Here is a 23,211-nt window from a genome sequence, read left to right as displayed (position 1 = left end):
CGCGGCCTTTTCACTGAAGACATCAGAGAAATCTTGATAAGCCGCAGGAAGACTTGACTGGGTTTTTACTTCAGTAGACTTGATTGGACAAACTTGGGCTAAACAGGACTGATGGCAATGTGAACCCCATGAAGTAAGTTGTAACGTTGACCAGTCAAACTGTGGATTGTGTAGCTGGAGCCAGGGCATGCCCAAAACGATCTCCTGGGTGGCTTGAGGAATGACTAAGAACTTTATTAATTCTGAGTGTAGGAACCCAACTCCAAAAACCACTGTTGCAGTTTGGTGAGAAATATTCCCCTTGGAGATTCGGCTACCATCCACGGCGGTAATGTAGACTGGGTAAGAAAGTTCACATACAGGCAAGCAAAATCTATTTACCGCAGCTTGGGTGATGAAATTTCCTGCGGCTCCACAGTCCACTAATGCTGATGCAGACTGAAGCCCAACTGAAGTCTCTAAAGTCACAGGAAGGATAAGGTCTTGATTAGAAGGAGCTTGTCTAGAAGATCCCAACTTGACTCCTCCTTTACAAGTCAGGATCTGGCGTTTCCCGAACGCACTGTGCAGGAATTAATCTGGTGACCTGCAGCCGCACAATAAAGACAAAGTCTCTCACGAAGTCTTCTTGACCGCTCCTCAGGAGTTAGGCGGGACCTATTTATTTGCATAGGCTCATCAGAAGGTGGAGACTGGAACTGTACGGAAGGTATCATCCTTGATCTGCGTGGCTCACTCCGAGCACGTTCATTGTTGCGTTCGCGGATGCGAGAGTCCAACTTGATGCACAGGGAAATTAAATCAGACAATTGTACAGGAAGATCGCGGGTTGCCAGTTCGTCCTTGATCCGATCAGAGAGTCCATGCCAGAAAGCTGCTACCAGGGCTTGATTGTTCCACTGAATCTCTGCGGCCAACGTCTGGAACTGAATGACATATTGTCCCATACTACGGGTACCTTGACGAAGTTGGATTAGGTCGGCAGAAGCTGATGTTGCACGACCAGGCTCGTCAAAGATCCGTCTGAAGGTTGACACGAATTCTGTATAGTTGTTAATCAGAGGGTCAGCACGTTCCCACAGAGGAGACACCCAACTCAAAGCAGATCCAGAAAGTAGAGAGATGATGTAGGCAACCTTGGATCTTGACGTGGGGAAATTATGTGACAACAATTCAAACTGGATTTCACATTGGTTGAGAAACCCGCGACATAACTTTGGGCTGCCATCATACTTGCTTGGCACGGGCAGGTGCAGACGTGACACTGGAGCTGATGCAGCCGGCATAGAGGAACTCACAGTACTGGCAGGTGCTGGAGTAACAAGAACTGTAGAAGTGTGTACACTAGGCAGGGATTGCTGTAGTGTATCTATCCGGGAGGACATCCCTTGCAGGAACTGGAACATCTGCTGCTGCGCAGCCTCTTGACCATCCAGACGGGAGACCAGATTTTGCAAGGCCTCTGACCCCACACTCCGTCCACCATCCGAGTCCATCGATCCTGAACTTACTGTCAGACTTGGTTTTGTCTGTGTCCCCGGAGGGGGCGCTAGTGGGTCAGTGGAGGTGGATGGGAGAAAACGAGGAGGCTGGATTATGTTTCTGCGCATGAGCGCAATGATATTTATTATACAGATGATTCACAAACGGCAGCAGAAAATAACAGTAGAAATGGAAATGTCAATTGTACAGCGTAATAGCTGAGAGTCTATGGTAACAGAATGAATGGTGACTGATGAAATAATAACCGGTAGTGATGATAACAGATGAGTGATAATTTGGCAGAGAATATTCTGGTATGGAAACCAGAGCAGATTAAAACATGGAACCAGCAGAGATGGTGTCGTATGGCAAACCTGGTAGCAGAGGCAGGAGTCTGACTATGTCCACAGTGCAGGTGATGAGGCACTGGCAGCGAGCAAGCTGCTTCACAGGTGGGGAGATGGAACACACCTGGAGTCAGTCTCTACTGCTAGGCTGAAGCACACAGAGATGGTGATGAGTGTGAAGCCTGTAGATGGATGCAGGTATTGCTGGGGCTTGAAGTTCCACGGAGCTGTGAAAAGTAACCAGGAGTACAAAGTCTCAGGTAGAAAGCCAGGAACACGGAACAGCAGGTAGGTATCCAGGTACACGGAGGAAACAGGAACCAGATCCTTACACATGAGTCGCAGGAGTGACACAAAGTTCAGGATGCCTGCAGACTGATCCTGCAGCTTCATATATACCCCTTGTTAAACAGTCATTGGTGGAGTGAGGAAAAGTGGGTGCGGCCAAGCACCGGATTGGCCGCCGTATGCTGACTGCTGGAGGCTGTCATGGCGGCGCCCATGCCGCGGCCTAGCGGGAACGCGGCGTGCTACACGCCCGCTATCAAAGGAGCGCTCCCAGGCCCAGGATGGCGTCTGATGGCAGAGACGCGGATGACAGATGAACGCAGGGACTCAGGACGGAGTCCGCATCGGCGGACAGATGTCAGCTTGGTGAGTCGATTCCTGACACAGTCTATATTAGCAGCAGACACAGTATTGTAGTCCACGGCTGTAGCTACCTCTGTGTCGGCAGTCGCTGGTCCATCCATAATTGTATACCACCTACCCGTGTTTTTTTTTTCTCTTTCTTCTTGATACATACTACTATAGTAGCTTACTGTAGCAGTCTGCGGTGCTGCTGAGCCGACAGTGTCCAGCAGGTCCGTCATCAGTCATTACATAATAAATATATATACCTGTCCGGCTGCAGTACTAGTGATATTATATATATATATATATTAATTTCATCTCAATATCATCCAGTCTATATTAGCAGCAGACACAGTACGGTAGTCCACGGCTGTAGCTACCTCTGTGTCGGCAGTCGCTGGTCCATCCATAATTGTATACCACCTACCCGTGGTTTTTTTTTTTCTCTTTCTTCTTGATACATACTACTATAGTAGCTTACTGTAGCAGTCTGCGGTGCTGCTGAGCTGACAGTGTCCAGCAGGTCCGTCATCAGTCATTACATAATAAATATATATACCTGTCCGGCTGCAGTACTAGTGATATTATATATATATATATATATATATTAATTTCATCTCATTATCATCCAGTCTATATTAGCAGCAGACACAGTACGGTAGTCCACGGCTGTAGCTACCTCTGTGTCGGCAGTCGCTGGTCCATCCATAAGTATACTAGTATCCATCCATCTCCATTGTTTACCTGAGGTGCCTTTTAGTTGTGCCTATTAAAATATGGAGAACAAAAATGTTGAGGTTCCAAAATTAGGGAAAGATCAAGATCCACTTCCACCTCGTGCTGAAGCTGCTGCCACTAGTCATGGCCGAGACGATGAAAAGCCAGCAACGTCGTCTGCCAAGGCCGATGCCCAATGTCATAGTACAGAGCATGTAAAATCCAAAACACCAAATATCAGTAAAAAAAGGACTCCAAAATCTAAAATAAAATTGTCGGAGGAGAAGCGTAAACTTGCCAATATGCCATTTACCACACGGAGTGGCAAGGAACGGCTGAGGCCCTGGCCTATGTTCATGGCTAGTGGTTCAGCTTCACATGAGGATGGAAGCACTCAGCCTCTCGCTAGAAAAATGAAAAGACTCAAGCTGGCAAAAGCACCGCAAAGAACTGTGCGTTCTTCGAAATCCCAAATCCACAAGAAGAGTCCAATTGTGTCGGTTGCGATGCCTGACCTTCCCAACACTGGACGTGAAGAGCATGCGCCTTCCACCATTTGCACGCCCTCTGCAAGTGCTGGAAGGAGCACCCGCAGTCCAGTTCCTGATAGTCAGATTGAAGATGTCAGTGTTGAAGTACACCAGGATGAGGAGGATATGGGTGTTGCTGGCGCTGGGGAGGAAATTGACAAGGAGGATTCTGATGGTGAGGTGGTTTGTTTAAGTCAGGCACCCGGGGAGACACCTGTTGTCCGTGGGAGGAATATGGCCGTTGACATGCCTGGTGAAAATACCCAAAAAATCAGCTCTTCGGTGTGGAAGTATTTCAACAGAAATGCGGACAACATTTGTCAAGCTGTGTGTTGCCTTTGTCAAGCTGTAATAAGTAGGGGTAAGGACGTTAACCACCTCGGAACATCCTCCCTTATACGTCACCTGCAGCGCATTCATAATAAGTCAGTGACAAGTTCAAAAACTTTGGGCGACAGCGGAAGCAGTCCACTGACCAGTAAATCCCTTCCTCTTGTAACCAAGCTCACGCAAACCACCCCACCAACTCCCTCAGTGTCAATTTCCTCCTTCCCCAGGAATGCCAATAGTCCTGCAGGCCATGTCACTGGCAATTCTGACGAGTCCTCTCCTGCCTGGGATTCCTCCGATGCATCCTTGCGTGTAACGCCTACTGCTGCTGGCGCTGCTGTTGTTGCTGCTGGGAGTCGATGGTCATCCCAGAGGGGAAGTCGTAAGCCCACTTTTACTACTTCCACCAAGCAATTGACTGTCCAACAGTCCTTTGCGAGGAAGATGAAATATCACAGCAGTCATCCTGTTGCAAAGCGGATAACTGAGGCCTTGACAACTATGTTGGTGTTAGACGTGCGTCCGGTATCCGCCGTTAGTTCACAGGGAACTAGACAATTTCTTGAGGTAGTGTGCCCCCGTTACCAAATACCATCTAGGTTCCACTTCTCTAGGCAGGCGATACCGAGAATGTACACGGACGTCAGAAAAAGACTCACCAGTGTCCTAAAAAATGCAGTTGTACCCAATGTCCACTTAACCACGGACATGTGGACAAGTGGAGCAGGGCAGGGTCAGGACTATATGACTGTGACAGCCCACTGGGTAGATGTATGGACTCCCGCCGCAAGAACAGCAGCGGCGGCACCAGTAGCAGCATCTCGCAAACGCCAACTCTTTCCTAGGCAGGCTACGCTTTGTATCACCGGTTTCCAGAATACGCACACAGCTGAAAACCTCTTACGGCAACTGAGGAAGATCATCGCGGAATGGCTTACCCCAATTGGACTCTCCTGTGGATTTGTGGCATCGGACAACGCCAGCAATATTGTGTGTGCATTAAATATGGGCAAATTCCAGCACGTCCCATGTTTTGCACATACCTTGAATTTGGTGGTGCAGAATTTTTAAAAAATGACAGGGGCGTGCAAGAGATGCTGTCGGTGGCCAGAAGAATTGCGGGACACTTTCGGCGTACAGGCACCACGTACAGAAGACTGGAGCACCACCAAAAACGCCTGAACCTGCCCTGCCATCATCTGAAGCAAGAAGTGGTAACGAGGTGGAATTCAACCCTCTATATGCTTCAGAGGTTGGAGGAGCAGCAAAAGGCCATTCAAGCCTATACAATTGAGCACGATATAGGAGGTGGAATGTACCTGTCTCAAGCGCAGTGGAGAATGATTTCAACGTTGTGCAAGGTTCTGCAACCTTTTGAACTTGCCACACGTGAAGTCAGTTCAGACACTGCCAGCCTGAGTCAGGTCATTCCCCTCATCAGGCTTTTGCAGAAGAAGCTGGAGGCATTGAAGGAGGAGCTAAAAGGGAGCGATTCCGCTAGGCATGTGGGACTTGTGGTTGGAGCCCTTAATTCGCTTAACAAGGATTCACGGGTGGTCAATCTGTTGAAATCAGAGCACTACATTTTGGCCACCGTGCTCGATCCTAGATTTAAAACCTACCTTGGATCTCTCTTTCCGGCAGACACAAGTCTGCTGGGGTTCAAAGACCTGCTGGTGACAAAATTGTCAAGTCAAGCGGAACGCGACCTGTCAACATCTCCTCCTTCACATTCTCCCGCAACTGGGGGTGCGAGGAAAAGGCTCAGAATTCCGAGCCCACCCGCTGGCGGTGATGCAGGGCAGTCTGGAGCGACTGCTGATGCTGACATCTGGTCCGGACTGAAGGACCTGACAACGATTACGGACATGTCGTCTACTGTCACTGCATATGATTCTGTCACCATTGAAAGAATGGTGGAGGATTATATGAGTGACCACATCCAAGTAGGCACGTCAGACAGTCCGTACTTATACTGGCAGGAAAAAGAGGCAATTTGGAGGCCCTTGCACAAACTGGCTTTATTCTACCTAAGTTGCCCTCCCACAAGTGTGTACTCCGAAAGAGTGTTTAGTGCCGCCGCTCACCTTGTCAGCAATCGGCGTACGAGGTTACTTCCAGAAAATGTGGAGAAGATGATGTTCATTAAAATGAATTATAATCAATTAATCCGTGGAGACATTGACCAGCAGCAATTGCCTCCACAAAGTACACAGGGAGCTGAGATGGTGGATTCCAGTGGGGACGAATTGATAATCTGTGAGGAGCGGAATGTACACGGTGATATATCGGAGGATGATGATGAGGTGGACATCTTGCCTCTGTAGAGCCAGTTTGTGCAAGGAGAGATTAATTGCTTCTTTTTCGGTGGGGGTCCAAACCAACCCGTCATTTCAGTCACAGTCGTGTGGCAGACCCTGTCACTGAAATGATGGGTTGGTTAAAGTGTGCATGTCCTGTTTATACAACATAAGGGTGGGTGGGAGGGCCCAAGGACAATTCCATCTTGCACCTCTTTTTTCTTTCATTTTTATTTGCGTCATGTGCTGTTTGGGGAGTGTTTTTTGGAAGGGCCATCCTGCGTGACACTGCAGTGACACTCCTAGATGGGCCAGGTGTTTGTGTCGGCCACTAGGGTCGCTTATCTTACTCACACAGCTACCTCATTGCGCCTCTTTTTTTCTTCTTTGCGTCATGTGCTGTTTGGGGAGTGTTTTTTGGAAGGGCCATCCTGCGTGACACTGCAGTGCCACTCCTAGATGGGCCAGGTGTTTGTGTCGGCCACTAGGGTCACTTATCTTACTCACACAGCTACCTCATTGCGCCTCTTTTTTTCTTCTTTGCGTCATGTGCTGTTTGGGGAGTGTTTTCTGGAAGGGCCATCCTGCGTGACACTGCAGTGCCAATCCTAGATGGGCCAGGTGTTTGTGTCGGCCACTAGGGTCGCTTAGCTTAGTCATCCAGCGACCTCGGTGCAAATTTTAGGACTAAAAATAATATTGTGAGGTGTGAGGTATTCAGAATAGACTGAAAATGAGTGGAAATTATGGTTTTTGAGGTTAATAATACTTTGGGATCAAAATGACCCCCAAATTCTATGATTTAAGCTGTTTTTTAGTGTTTTTTGAAAAAAACACCCGAATCCAAAACACACCCGAATCCGACAAAAAAAATTCGGTGAGGTTTTGCCAAAACGCGGTCGAACCCAAAACACGGCCGCGGAACCGAACCCAAAACCAAAACACAAAACCCGAAAAATTTCAAGTGCACATCTCTAGTGATTATATCACTCACTTCTGGTGAGTTGTGGTTTATATTGTTTGTGAGGCCAAGTAATGTCCCTGGGTGGGGGGGAGCTGGTTGGTGGTTGGAGAGTAAAAAATAATGTGTATTGTTAAAATATAAACTGTACTATTCAATGCTCACTGTATTTGTATCCTGGGAAGTCAAGAGCTGGCAGGCGGATCGCATGCTTTATGTTGCCCGTCCCCATCATGCTTTATGGTGGGTGCAGGCAGCGCCGGTTTGCTCAAAAGTGCTTGCTGCCCCATATCCAGCAAACACTTTCCAGCAAATCATGGATTTGCACAAGCAGGTGAAGGGTGTAAGAGGGTCTGTTATTGCTGTTAATTAAATATTGCCCCCTTGGGAATTATCCTACCCATCCACACCCTTTGGACAGTACTGGTTTACTCCTGTCTATAATAGCTGTGTGTTAATTTTTTTTAATTTACATCGAAAAGCATTGTTTGTAACATGTAATTGTATTTTTGTTTTCTAGTTTCCTGCTTGTGCTGAGGATTGGAGAGTCATTGCAGAGGAGTTTGAGCTGCGAGGGAACTTTCCCAAAGCATGTCCAGATCACTCCTCCTGCCAAGAGTGGTTCAATGTATTATAACTGCAAAGGCTTCTTTAGTGTGGTTATGATGGCAATTGTCAATGCCAATTACAAATTCATTTTTGTGGATGTTGGGAGAAATGATAGAGCCTCAGATGGCTCCTTCAAGGACACAGTTTTTTATGAGAGGATCCAATCTAAAACCTTTCACTCACCAAATGCTGAAGACTGCAGGCATTGGCTCAACTTTGTGTTTTTGGTTGATGAAGCGTTTGCTCTCCACGAACATATAATGAAGCCCTATCTACAAAGGCTGCTGAAGAAGGAGAGGTGAATATTTAATTATCGGCTGTCTCAGGCCAGGCGTATTTTGGAGAATGCATTTGGGATCCTGAGCAGTCGGTTCCGGATTTTCCACACTGCCGTAGATCTTCGTGTGGATAAGATTGATTGCATCGTGTTGCGGTGTTGTGCCTTACATAACTTCATGAGGCGCAAGAACTTGCAAACAAGGCCAACACCTACAGCTGTGCCAGAGGACACAGACCACATTGCGGACAGTGATAGGTGGATTGCTGTGGAAAGACCACAGACACACTCCAGTCAATTGGCTGCTGCAAAGGCCAAACAGGCCAGGGAGTAGTACTTGACCTTTTTTAGTGGTGTGGGGGCAGTGGCTTGGCGGGAAGCCTCCATAAATGAATTTGCTTTATGCACATTTGGGGAGATTACCATACTACCTTGTGTGTACTGCATTCACAATGTAATGTTGTTGTTTTTTTTTACATATATATTAGTATATCCTTCTGGTGTCACTATATCTACTTGTAGGTGATATATAGGGTTGCAGGCGTACTTTCATGTTACAAGAACTAAATAATGTGTGTCATGCATATACATGAGTGGTCTATAGTATGTATTTATCTAGTCAAGTACCATAAAATGTCCTTAAACAAATCCCCACTATGGGTCACCCACATAGAGGGAGTGGGTCAGCCATGTATTAGGTTCAGGCGGGCATTGTTGGAGCTGGGGTGGGGAAGGACTCCCTCCCAGATCCATTCTGTCTGCCTTCACCTACTGCATGTCCAGGTCAGCTTCTCCACCCCCTGGCCAGATCCCTTCAGCTGCCTGGGCGTCTCTGCTCATCCCCTCTCTCTGGTGCCCAGAGGTGACTAGGCACTGCAGGACCTTTTGAGGGTTTTATTTCACCCACCTCAGTCAGATGAAACAAATTTCCCATGAACAGCACCATTTTCAATGAAAAGGGGGATGTTATTGTGGAAGCACATAGGGTCTTGCTGACCATGTGTGTTTTTCAAACATATTTTACACCAATTAAAAACTGCATAAAATATTTTAATTATCCACACCAACAATATTAATTACAGAGTCAATAAATGATAAAAGAAAACCGCAACACATGGATGTTTTTAAAAAAAAAATACTGAAAGTTCTGGACTGGATTCCTTGACTTTACATCAAGCCAACAAGTGTCTCTATAGCAAGAACTATGCCAACAGAACACCATAAAGGAATCAGGCATATCCAACTAAACAACATGTACAGGAGAGGCAATTACAGTGATGCCAACCTTAACTTGGGTGAAGAAGAAGAAATACAAATTTCCGAACAGTTTTCTTTGAAGGAAAACAAGAAATATGGTACAAAGATCACAATGGCCCTCATTCCGAGTTGTTCGCTCGTTTTTTTTCATCGCATCGCAGCGATTTTCCGCAAACTGCGCATGCGCAATGTTCGCACTGCGACTGCGCCAAGTAAATTTGCTAAGAAGTTTGGTATTTTACTCACGGCATTACAATGTTTTTTCTTCGTTCTGGTGATCGTTGTGTGATTGACAGGAAGTGGGTATTTCTGTTCGGAAACTGTCCGTTTTATGGGAGTGTGTGAAAAAACGCTGCCGTTTCTGGGAAAAACGCGGGAGTGGCTGGAGAAACAGGGGAGTGTCTGGGCGAACGCTGGGTGTGTTTGTGACGTCAAACCAGGAACGAAACTGACTGAACTGATCGCAGTGGCAGAGTAAGTCTCGAGCTACTCAGAAACCGCTTAGAAATTTCCATTCGCAATTTTGAGAATCTTTCGTTCGCAATTTCGCTAAGCTAAGATTCACTCCCAGTAGGCGGCGGCTTAGCGTGTGCAATGCTGCTAAAAGCAGCTTGCGAGCGAACAACTCGGAATGAGGGCCAATGTTCAGATGTCAGGGTAAATGAGGTCAACAAACCAACACTGTGGTAAGAGTGACCAAAATAATGCTCATTTTAGAGCAAGAGTAGAGGAAAAGGTCCAGAAAAATTTTCAAACACTACTAACAAAATGATAAAAAATAAATCAAATCACAAATTGCAAAAACATGGTTTGTCCAGTGAAGGGGACTGTGAATTCAGCATGTCTGAGTACATGCCACTGCACGAATTGCTGGGATAGGTGGGCGGGGTGGGCTGTGTAGGTCCCGGCGGAAAAAGGGATGTCATTGAGGAGGGTTTCTTTAACTAATGGGTTGTTGAAATGGGTACTTGGTGGGGGGCACATTTTGGAGATGTGGCCTGGCATACGGTGCATATGGACAAGAGTTTAATCGACTACATGTGACATAGCAACATATATTAGACGTTTGAAGATCTGGAGCTGCTTCTCCTTCATGAAATGCATCTCTACCACCATATTGTTTGTGAAAGTTTGAAAAATGTATTAAGAACCTCCTCCACATGTGCAAAAAATTGTTCTGAGTTGGCCTCCACACAGTGTCAGACTGGGGCATGTAGGGCCCACCAGGGGGGGTATAGTGGTAGGGGCCTATGTTTAGGGGTGTGGCCAGTCTCTAGAGGGGGTGTGGCCAGCTGCCGCATTGGTTTTCTTAACTTGTACAAAATGCATGGGCTGGGCCTCTTGATGAACATATATAGTAAATATTGTAGTGCATGCATGATTATGTACCAGATTAATAACAGGAATGCACTGTAGAAAATACACCATAGACCTGTGCAGTTTTAGGGCCCAAATGTATTAAGCCTTAAAAAGTGATAAAAAGTGGAGACGGATAGATTGATAACTTATCAGCCAATCACTTCCTGTCATTTTTTCAAACACAGCCTGTGACATGTTAGTTAGGAAGCTGATTGGCTAGTCATTTATCATTCTTTATCTGTCTCCAATTTATCACTTTTTAAGGCTTAATACATTTTGGCCTAGGTAACATGGCAGTTAGGAAGCTGATTGGCTGGTCGTTTATCATTCTTTATCCGTCTCTAACTTAGCACTTTTTAAGGTTTAATACATTTGGGTCTAGGTAACATATGGGGCAGTAGGGCCCACCCAGCTGTCAGGCAGTGGGGCCAACCGGGGGTTTCCCCCTATACCCATGTGGGCCAGTCCAACCCTGCCTCCACAAAACTAGACTTGTAGACCGCCATTTGCTGCTGATGTGGTGGGCATGGTTGAGGGGTAGCCACCTCCTCAATGTTCTCCAGTTCCGTGGGCTGGCTAGGGGAAGGCTCCACATCCAGCTTCCGGAGTAGCAGCCTGTAGAAAATAAAATAAAAAATTAGGACTATGTTAAAATTTATAACGTTGAACGTATAAATGTGTGGGTACTTACCAGATTCAGACTTTCTGAATCCTCCTCTTCCAAAACAATGGGAGATTCTAGATCCAGTGTACCCATGACCTTTTCTTTGGCTCTTGCTCCAAAGTGAACATCATGAGGTCATAATAACACAGCATTGGCTTCTGAAACTCATCAGACCCGGACCCTGAACGGAGATTTGCAATCTTCTCCTTCACCCAGTTCATGTCAGCATCACTGTTCCTGCCTCTGCTGTTCATTATCAGTTTTTGATACCCCTGTTTCCTCTTGGACATGTTGGCATAGTCCTTGCTCTTCACACCCCACAGACACTCGTTGACCCGATATAGCTCAAGAAATACAGCCCAGAATTCTTTGTTGCCTTGTGCAGACATGCCTGTGTGAAATATATGAAAAGTACAAGGTTTAGATTAATATGCCATACAACGTGTATTGGGGGTCATTCCGAGTTGTTCGCTCGTTGCCGAATTTCACAACGGAGCGGTTGAGGTGAAAATGCGCATGGTACACAGTGCGCATGCACTAAGCATTTTAGCTCAAAACTTAGTAGATTTACTCACGTCCGACCGAAGAATTTCCATCATTGAAGTGATCGGAGTGTGATTGACAGGAAGTGGGTGTTTCTGGGAGGAAACTGGCCGTTTTCTGGGAGTGTGCGGAAAAACGCAGGCGTGCCAGGATAAAACGCAGGAGTGTCTGGAGAAATGGGGGAGTGGCTGGCCGAACGCAGGGCATGTTTGTGACGTCAAACCAGGAACGAAACGGGCTGAGCTGATCGCAGTGTAGGAGTAAGTCTCGAGCTACTCAGAAACTGCTAAGAATTTTCTATTCGCAATTCTGCTAATCTTTCGTTCGCAATTCTGCTAAGCTAAGATACACTCCCAGAGGGCGGCGGCCTATCGTGTGCAATGCTGCTAAAATCTGCTAGCGAGCGAACAACTCGGAATGACCCCCATAGTACAGTGCAAGGAAATGGAATGGGCCTCCAGCTGGTGTAAAATTACACATGCCATCAACACCAGATACTGCTTGGCTCATTATTGGCTGCGACATTGGTACAGTTGTACAGCAGCTGAAGGGCCTTCCTTTCCCACCATTCATTGGTGCCATCACACATGCCCTCAACATAGTGCCATCACAAATGACAACATTATATAGTCCAATCACCAAAGACCCCATAAGTGCAATCACATTATATTGTGTCATCACTTATACCACCAATATAGTACAATCTCATTTGCCCCCATAAGTGCCATCACATATGCCCCAAGTGAACCCTGTACCACATAATACATAATATTGGTACTAGAGTTGTCCAACATTGCCCACCACTATGCAATTTGCAATGTTGAAGCAAATAGGACCTCAAAGGCTGTGGAGTAGTTTTATCCAAATTCCAGCACATGACAAGTGCAGGTATTGCCAAATACCAGAGATATCAGTTATTAATGCTTTGGACTCCCACCGGAAAAAATAAAGCAAACTTGCCTCTACAGGAAATAATAAAATACATTTGCCCCCACTGTAAATAATATTTTTACACCCACAGGAAAAAATAAAACACACTTGCCCTCACAGTAAATAATAAAACACATTTTCCCCCACAGGAAATAATACATTTGCCCCAACAAGAAAAAATAAAACACACTTTCTCCCACAGGAAATAATACATTTGCCCTCACAGGAAAAAATATAACACATTTGCACCCACAGGAAAAATAAATTAAACACACTTGAACCCACAGGAAATAATAATACAACTTTTCCCATATGACAGAGTACAAAATGACACATTGTCTCCTCATATGGCCTACACAGGATAAATAAAACACACTGATTCAATGATTGCACCCACAGGAAAAATAATATAGCACACATTGATTCATTGCCCCTCAGCACCTCATCACAGAACTCAGGCCTTAACACCCCAGCTCCACATCACCAACCACAGTCCTCAGGCCCTGATCACCTTCCACAGCCCAAAGGCCCTGGTCACCATATAAAGCCTGATGGCTTGACACATGACACCTTAACATACCCTACACTGTACTTCTCTATGTACCCCCTTTTAAAAATCCTGGAAAGCACATGACATCAGGTACCCCAACTTGGTGCTCCCTATATGTACACCCTTTTAAAAATCCCAGAAAGCCTGCACCTGGAAAGCAGGAAGCATACCAATTTTTGCTAGTTAACACTGCTCCATGTGTTCTCTGCTCTGCTCTGCAGTCAGTAAACACAAGGGCAGGCAGGGAGTGTCCAGGTACTGGCTCGATGACGTATATCGGTATTGCAAAGCTTCTATATACACACTGTGCGATATGCACTATATTATATACTATATAGTCAAATTAAGCTGCCTGCACAGTATTTTTTCCTTGCGATACCGACCCAGCAGTGGCGCGCATCGGTATCACAAGGTGTTTCCAAACGGTGCGATATATAGACTATATAGTCCATATCGGTAGTGCATATCGCACCGTGTGTATGCGACTAAAGATTCACCCGGGATCTCCCTAAACCATGCCTCCAATCTGCCCAAATCCAGCACAGATTTGAATAACCAAGAGTACATTCCATTTGCTAGGGCCACGCTCGTATTGGGACGGAGCTTAGCGGGTAGCTGGTGGTGGGGCTAAGCTCTGTGCTGGTAAAAGGAAAAAAAAATGGTTCAACTCACCGATTGATGACAGAGAACCAACCACATGCCAATAACAGCCGTTTGACCCATTTTAATTACACCAAATAGTTTTATTATGGCTGTGACGATGCTGCCGGCCAATTCCACAAATATGCCAATTTGAGAATTGCAACATGCAACGTGCGGGGATACTTTTGACACACGGGATTACTTAAATACCTTCAGCTGCCACCAGCAAAGAATTTTCAACGTATTATGGACGTTGCAGGCTTCTTTAGCTTTACCTGTCACACACACTGCAATACTAATAGGTAGGCATGAGCCACACAGGCCTTAAGTCATAAGAACAACAGAATCAGAACTAAAATTAGGATTTTAATTTCAAGAATACTTCAGAGCTTTAGTTACAAAAAGCTTACAAAGATTATTAAGAATAATTTTAAAACACACACAGGATACAGCAATCCCAATAAATGAAAAGGAAATAAAACTTACAGAAAACCTATTCACTTACTCCAATGAATCTAGGTATTTCTGCTGTGGGGGATTTCACAGGATAACTCAGGTCATCTCCAGCATGTACTGTAACTGCTGTATCCCCAAGAGATCACACTTTCTGTTTTCATGAGGGAGACAGATATAGTCTCCAGCTTCATCAGGCCCCCTCCCTTGGGATTTTTAACTACTACCCTGCTGGACACTACCCATACACCAGTTTTACATACTTGGTGCTTGGCAACAGCCAAGGGGGGAGGTAAGGGGTGTAGCCCCAAAGGTGTACTGTATGAATCTCTTTCAAAGAGAGTGAGGTTTATGACATTAGCCAGGAATTAGGATCCCTGCATTCCAATCAGGACATTTGGACACACTTCCCTGGTCTGTTTACAGCCCCTCTGTTGACATAACAAATGAATTGGCCTTATCAGCCCTCAATGTCCAGAGCTTGCAAATATCAGCTTTTGATGTAGAAATGTAATCCTCCTTTACAGTGGTCATGTCAGGCACATGTCATCTCAAACTTTATGGTCTGCAGATCTCCCCTAGCCTGGATGGATGGAGGTTAAATGCAGGACATTGCCTGTCAGCCATTTTGTCACATCTAGGCTGAAAGAATACAAAATTATATATATACAGTCACTTGAAAGCATTATTGGTGATTATTCCTGCAGGTAATCACCACACCTTAGATCACATATAATTTGTGATCTTCCTTTTTGTATTTAAACATGACAATGGCCACTAATACACTTCTATAATGCTTTCCTATATGAGTTTGGCTTTTTGGGGGGTACAGCAAGATTTCCTCATTTTCTAACATAGTAACATAGTATTTGAGGTTGAATAGAGGCAAATTGCCCATCGTGTTCAACCTGTTTTAAGTTGCGATGATTCTACATACTTGCTAAATAATGCTTTATGACTAGTTCGCTACCATAACTCATGTTACCCCCGGATTAACCACGTTGATATTTTAAGTATTATAACCTTGGATAGCTTTTCCATTCAGAAATTTAGCCATTCCTTTTTTAAATCCAATTACAGAGTCCGCCATTATCACCTTCCCTGGCAGGGAATTCCACATCCTGATTGCCTAACAGTGAAGAACCCTTTCCTCCGTTGCGTTCAGAACTTTCTCTCCTCCAGTCGCAGTGAGTGCCCACGTATCCTTAACTGTGTTCTTTTAATAAATAATTCCTCTGATAACTCTTTGTGATAGCCCTTTACATATTGAAGATATTAATAATATCTCCTCTTAGGCGCATCTTTTCTAGTGTATACATATTCAGCCTATTAAGTCTTTCCATTTTATCAATTTAGTAGCTCGCCTTTGAACACTTTCGAGTTCACTGATGTCCTTTTTATACAATGGTGCCCAAAACTGAACACAATATTCCAGGTGCGGCCGTACCAATGCCTTATACAGCGGCATGATTACATCCGAGTCCCTTGTCTCAATTCCCCTTTTTCTGCACGCTAGCACCTTACTTGCCTTCTTTACTGCGTTTTGACATTGTGTACGGTTATTAAGCCTATTATCAATGAATACCCCCAAATATTTTTCCAACTCTGTTTCCCCTAGGCGTTCCCCATTTAATATGTAGGATGCAAGTTTGTTTTAGTCCCAAAATGCATAACCTTGCATTTGTCTGTATTGAACCTCATTTTACATTTAGACACCCGGAGTTCAAGTTTAGTTAGATCATTCTGCAAGGACTCCACATCCAATTCTGAATTAATGACCTTACACAGTTTAGTATCATCTGCAAAGATTGACACTGTGCTTTCCAGGCCTATTTCTAGGTCATTGATAAATATGTTGAACAGTAGTGGTCCGAGTACGGACCCTTGTGGTATTCCGCTGACTACTGGGGACCAGGTTGAGGACTTCCCGTTGACCACTACTCGCTGTACCCTGCTATCCAACCAGCTGCTTATCCATGTGCAAATAGTTTTTCCTAGGCCAATCTCCTTTAATTTGATCATCAGTCTCCTGTGAGGAACTGTATTGAAGGCTTTTACAAAATCTAGGAAGACCACATCCACTTCTTTTCCTTGATTAAGATTATTACTCACTTCCTTGTAGAAGCTAATTAAGTTAGTCTGACATGACCTGTCCCTCACAAACCCATGCTGGTTCTTGCTAATAATGCTAGCGGACTTCAGATACTCCTGTATGCCGTTCCTTAGAATTCCTTCCAATATTTTCTCCACTATAGATGTTAAACTAACTGGTCTGTAGTTTCCCGGAAGATTTTTGGATCCCTTTTTAAATATTGGCACTACCTCAGCTATACGCCAATCCTTCGGTACCATGCCTGATCTAATTGAACTATTTAAAATCAAGTATAGGGGTCGTGCTAGTTGGGAACTAAGCTCCATAAGAACCCTCGGGTGAAGTCCATCAGGACCAGGTGATTTATTAATCTTAATTTTGCTTAGTCTCTCCCGGACTACTTCTTCGCTTAAACAAGTATCTAACCATTAATCATTACTGTCACAATTGTTATGCTCTCTCCCACCATCAGTTCTTTACTGGTGAATACTGATGAAAATAATTTGTTCAGTATTTCCGCTTTTATTTCATCATCATTTATCAATTCTCCCAATTCATCTTTTAATGGACGTATAGTCTCCTTTTTTAACCTTTTACCGTTTATGTATTTAAAAAAAAATTTAGGATTGGTTTTACTCTCTATAGTGATTTGCTTTTCATTTTCCATTTTAGCTGCTCTTATTGCTTTTTTGCGTTTCTTAATACACTCCTTGTAATACTTGAAAGACTCCTCCTTTCCATTAGATTTAAATGCTTTGAAAGGCCGCTTTTTTTAATCCATTTCTGCCGTAACCTTCTTGTTAAGCCACATCGGTTTAAGTTTAATACTCCTGCGTTTACTGCCCATGGGAATAAAGTTATGAATATTGCTATCCAGCATCCCTTTTAAAACATCCCACATTTCCGAAGTGTTCTTGTTATTAAACAGAACCTCCCACTCTATGTCGTTAAGTGCACATCTAAGCATACTGAAATTAGCCTTCCTAAAGTTAAAAGTTTTGGTGGAACCCCTGTAGCTATGTTTCCTGAAACTGATGTCGAATGTGATCATATAGTGATCACTGTTACCCAAAGTCTCCCCAACTTTAGTGTTTGATATAATGTCCACATTATTAGTAAGTACTAGATCCAGGGAAGTTTTAGGTGCAATCCATCACGAGAAAAAAGATGGCGCCTGACTGAGAAGTCCGCCCAGTGTTCCAAGAACACAAACCCCTCTTTCCTACACCAGTCTCTGAGCCACACATTTACCTCCCTAATCTCCCTCTGTCTCCCTGGGCTAGCGCGTGGCACTGGTAATATTTCAGAGAAAATTACCTTAGATGTCCTTTTTTTTTACTGTCTGGCCTAAGTCCCTATAATCTTTCTTAAGGACATCCCACCTACCACTAACTTTTTAGTTGGTGCCAACGTGCACCAAGACCGCCAGGTCTTTCCCAGCCCCTTCCAACAATCTATCTACCCGGTCCGCGATGTGCCGTACCCGAGCACCCGGGAGACAACAGACCTTACGACGATCACGGTCCCGGTAGCAGATTGCCCTATCTGCCTTCCTAATGATAGAGTCCCCTACCACCACCATCTGCCTGGGTGCCTCTCTAGCTTTCATCCCATCTGAGCCAGAGGGACCACTCCGGTTGCTAGAGGGAGCAGACTCCTCCGGCTCCGTCATTTCGTCGCTATCATCCACTTACTTCTCTTATACTTAGCTCTGGTTTTGCTGGCTAGAATTATTGCGTGAATCCCATTATCATAATTTTGGAATAGGATAGGTGCGAAAAATGGGAGCGCACAGTCAGCAATAAGCAGTTTTTTGGGGAGATAGGTGCGATAACTTTAGCCACGATCACGGATCACATTATTGCGGCTAATTGGATACCCCCTCTATGTATACAGTATTAATCCTAATTTCTTGGCAGTATTACATCAACACTCCTCTATCCCCACTGTACAGAACTGTAGAGTTTTGTGGCAACATATAAAATGATAATAATAATAATAATAATAATAATAATACCTTTTCTTCAACATTGCTTGACAAGAAGCAAACAATTCAAAGACAGGAAAATTATTGTGTATTTACATTCTAAAAATGCTCATTTCTTTCAGAGAAATAACAAATTGTTCAATCTCATACATTTTTCACAAGCCAAGAGTATACAGTTTCTAGGCAGTTCTCTTTAATGGATAATAGCTGCCCGCCTGTCCTGCTCTCAGACACATTCCTGACCGTGTCGCAGATCCAACCATCTGTCATCGCCGTCTAGATTTGACAAAAAAAAATCTGCTGCAATTCTGTTTTTCATTTCAGTTCAAAAAAATCTGCTCACTGTTTAATTAACCTCAGATAAAGTCAGGCTTACTAAGCAAATATCTTTTTAATGACAGCTTCAAGAACTGACTAATGGTTATCTTTTTCTCCAGCATCTATTTGTATTGTATATTATGTACCTGTATATGATACTGTATAGAAAAAAATGAAACAGTGTTTACACTATATCTACAACAATACATAGTGTATATACACTCATGGTGTGTCTACTGGTTAGTACATCAGATCATGACCAACATATACTGTAGAGGTACTGGCTAAATAATAGATAAGGGTGTAAGGATTATACATTTCAACAAAATTGTAATACATTGACTGATAGACTTTTAATTGTAATTGAAAGTTTAACAGTCCTCTAATCTCATATTAATGTACTATAAAATAGAGAAAAGAAATAATACAGCTGCGCCCGGGATTAACAGAGAATATAATGAACCATAGTTAATCAATTAATTGCACATGCAAATACAGGCCACCGAGTGTCAGATCAATTGAGCCCAATCAATATTGCACATAAATGTTTTAATATATAACAAAATAAAATTATATTTAAAATATACTGTGCACAGTATCAAATTGATAATGCTTTAAAAAAGCAAAAGAGAGAACATATAAAACATAAGTCATAAAAGTGTGTCCAATTATGAACACAATAATGTAGCATATATGGTATCTCAGACCTGTCTCAATTAAGAAACGTAGTCATTGAAAAACACTGTTGCGCAATTAATTTAAACAGTAACTAAGATATCAGTTTAAAGTCCACAATAATGTATGGTGATTACTTAATTTGAACAGATATCTCAGTTCTTCAAGTCCATAAGGTATATAACTATTGTTGTGATAAATACCGTTCGTGCAAAGGAACTATAATATGAAATGCTTGTTCTCTAAGACAGGTACGTGTGGCGTCCCACCGTAAAGTTACCTGATATAGTTGTGAAATAGGAACCGGTGTTTGGATTAAGCGCACCTCATGTAGCTGCTGGATTGATTGGCAATATTGAGACCGCTGATCCTTGGTTGAATAACAGGAAGAAAGGTGCAGATAGTAACCGCCAGACTGCGCTGGCTTAGATGATCACCTCGTGATGCTCTTACCGGCAAACCCGTCCTGCGGATAGTGCAGATAGTGACCGCCAGACTGCGCTGGCTTGGATGATCACCTCGCAGTGCTCTTACCGGAAAACCCGTCCTGTAGCGAGAGGGAGCCGAGCTGGAGTTATATCACCTCACGCCGACCCGCCGGGTCAGATGGAATAATGTGACCGATGTACTGCAGCGGAGGTCGGCTGGCTGTGTCTCATAGGCACCAATCAAAAATTTCCGTGTCGGTTCAAACCTCTGGGTATCTGACCAGAGGAATTGCGTGTGGCAGGTATCCCAGATGGGAAAATAGGGAGGAGTCCTAACGCGTTTCGTCACACCCACGTGACTTTCTCAAAGGTATGACTCCTATAGCCAGAATCAGAGTTATATACCTCTTCCATACAACACCTGTGTTGTGTTTTTAATCACAGTGCAAAGCTGTCATCAGCCTTAGATCTAATTGCGCACATTCTCATTAGTTCTTTAACAGATATCCACAGTAGTATATAGAAACAAAACGAAATTAGTAATGATAAAAACTTCATTATACTGCATATTACTTTCCAATTTACATCTTAAGATAATGACACTCGGTAGCCTGACCTCATGGCAATGATAAGGATTTGGAGTGATATAGCACTACCAATAATACATAAAGGGATATATAGCAATTATAAACACAGAGAGAAAAAAACAAATAAAAAAATAAAATTATATATAAAGTTTCATATGCGTTTAAGCAAAAATAGTTAGATCAAAGATATTGAGATAGAATCCTTGATAATAAATTTACATTTCTGTACCTAGACACAACTTCATGTTAAAAAAAAATAATTAAAAATATGTCTTAATAATATGATATTTATACACATAATTCAAAATTGACTATAATATTTTTTATTTCGATTTTTAGGCATATATACCGATTAGTCAATTGATATAATATAATATCATATTAATGAATTGATTAATTAAATATACACAGAGATTAGTAAAATAAATTACCTATATATATTTTGAACTATGATCATATCTTTTTATCAGTTGATAAAAAATACAAGAGAGAATAAATAAAAATATTGGAAAAATGTATATATATATAGAAATTGGTATAAAATATCCATATATATTACATTGATGACGAAGGGGAAGAGAGGGAAAAATCTGCTCACTGTTTAATTAACCTCAGATAAAGTCAGGCTTACTAAGCAAATATCTTTTTAATGACAGCTTCAAGAACTGACTAATGGTTATCTTTTTCTCCAGCATCTATTTGTATTGTATATTATGTACCTGTATATGATACTGTATAGAAAAAAATGAAACAGTGTTTACACTATATCTACAACAATACATAGTGTATATACACTCATGGTGTGTCTACTGGTTAGTACATCAGATCATGACCAACATATACTGTAGAGGTACTGGCTAAATAATAGATAAGGGTGTAAGGATTATACATTTCAACAAAATTGTAATACATTGACTGATAGACTTTTAATTGTAATTGAAAGTTTAACAGTCCTCTAATCTCATATTAATGTACTATAAAATAGAAAATGTTAAATATTACACTATGGCCCTCATTCCGAGTTGTTCGCTCGCAAGCGGATTTTAGCAGATTTGCACACGCTAAGCTGCCGCCTACTGGGAGTGAATTTTAGCATCTTAAAATTGCGAACGATGTATTCGCAATATTGCAAATACACACCTCGTAGCAGTTTCTGAGTAGCTCCAGACTTACTCGGCATCTGCGATCAGTTCAGTGCTTGTCGTTCCTGGTTTGACGTCACAAACACACCCAGCGTTCGCCCAGACACTCCTCCGTTTCTCCGGCCACTCCTGCGTTTTTTCCGGAAACGGTAGCGTTTTTTCCCACACGCCCATAAAACGGCCTGTTTCCGCCCAGTAACACCCATTTCCTGTCAATCACATTACGATCGTCACAACGATGAAAAAGCCGTGAGTAAAATTCCTAACTACATAGCAAATTTACTTGGCGCAGTCGCAGTGCGGACATTGCGCATGCGCATTAAGCGGAAAATCGCTGCGATGCGAAGATTTTTACCGAGCGAACAACTCGGAATGAGGGCCTATATTTGAAGCAAACCTAGGGCATTCTGCACATGGACATTAGGTAAGTCTGTCTTACTCACTCCATTTCTGATCTCCGTAGGGAGATGCACTCAGTGACACAGCCATCTGTCAAAGCTGGAATATGGGACAGGGTTGGGAGAAGTAGGAAATACTTCATTTCTTCCAATTCCTGCTGTTTCATCCACCTCTCTGGAACATCTGTGTGCACTTTACAAGCACCTCTCCATAGAGATCCATGAGGTCCACAGGAGATCCTGTCTCTCTTCTGTTCATTTGTCAAGAATGAAAGAGGTGAAGCTAAAAAAGCGGAAAGTCTTAGCAATGTCTCTGGAATTGGACAAAAAAACATTCACAATAATGCTGAGGCCTAAACCACTGGCCTAGTCATAGAATTATGTGTAGTTTAGTGGGGCCCATTGAACAGTGCCACAGTGATAGAGGAGAGACCTTCTAAAGAGAACTAGTGGAGGCGTTTCCCACAACTACCAATTAGATTCTAGCTATTGTTTATTTAGTGCATAACCTTTACCTTAACCTTAGTAAAGCTTACTTAAAATGAAGATACAGTACAAGACAACAACGTGGTCTTCAAAAAGTGTCAGCTTTATTTAGTAAATGTATGGTGGTAGAAAGAACGGCTGGCAACTTTCAAGGGCCAACTATTCCATTAAGTAAGTGGGAGGTAATCAACACCCATGCCAATACACTATTAAGGCCCGCTTGGTCGAGAGATGGCGCTGACCGCGAGCAATGAAAAGGGCGGTCAAATCTCAGACAACAGCAGTGTATTGAAGTGGAGTGCAAACCTCAGACTGCTGCAAGCTGGAAGCTTAACTGCTGCTCTTTCCCTTCACACAAGGTTCTCAATAAAAAAAACTTGACCTGCCACCATACAAACACTAAACTCCCTAAACTAGCAAAATGCTCCCCAACAAACAGAAAAAGGCCTCCCCCAGCCAACTGCACACCACCAATCCTAAGTAGTGATCCAGAAAATGTATTTTAGGGCGATTC

Source organism: Pseudophryne corroboree, chromosome 2 (genome assembly GCF_028390025.1).
Source record: "Pseudophryne corroboree isolate aPseCor3 chromosome 2, aPseCor3.hap2, whole genome shotgun sequence".
NCBI lineage: Eukaryota > Metazoa > Chordata > Amphibia > Anura > Myobatrachidae > Pseudophryne > Pseudophryne corroboree.
The sequence above is the reverse complement of the archived record's forward strand: the minus strand, read 5'-3'. Positions refer to the sequence as shown.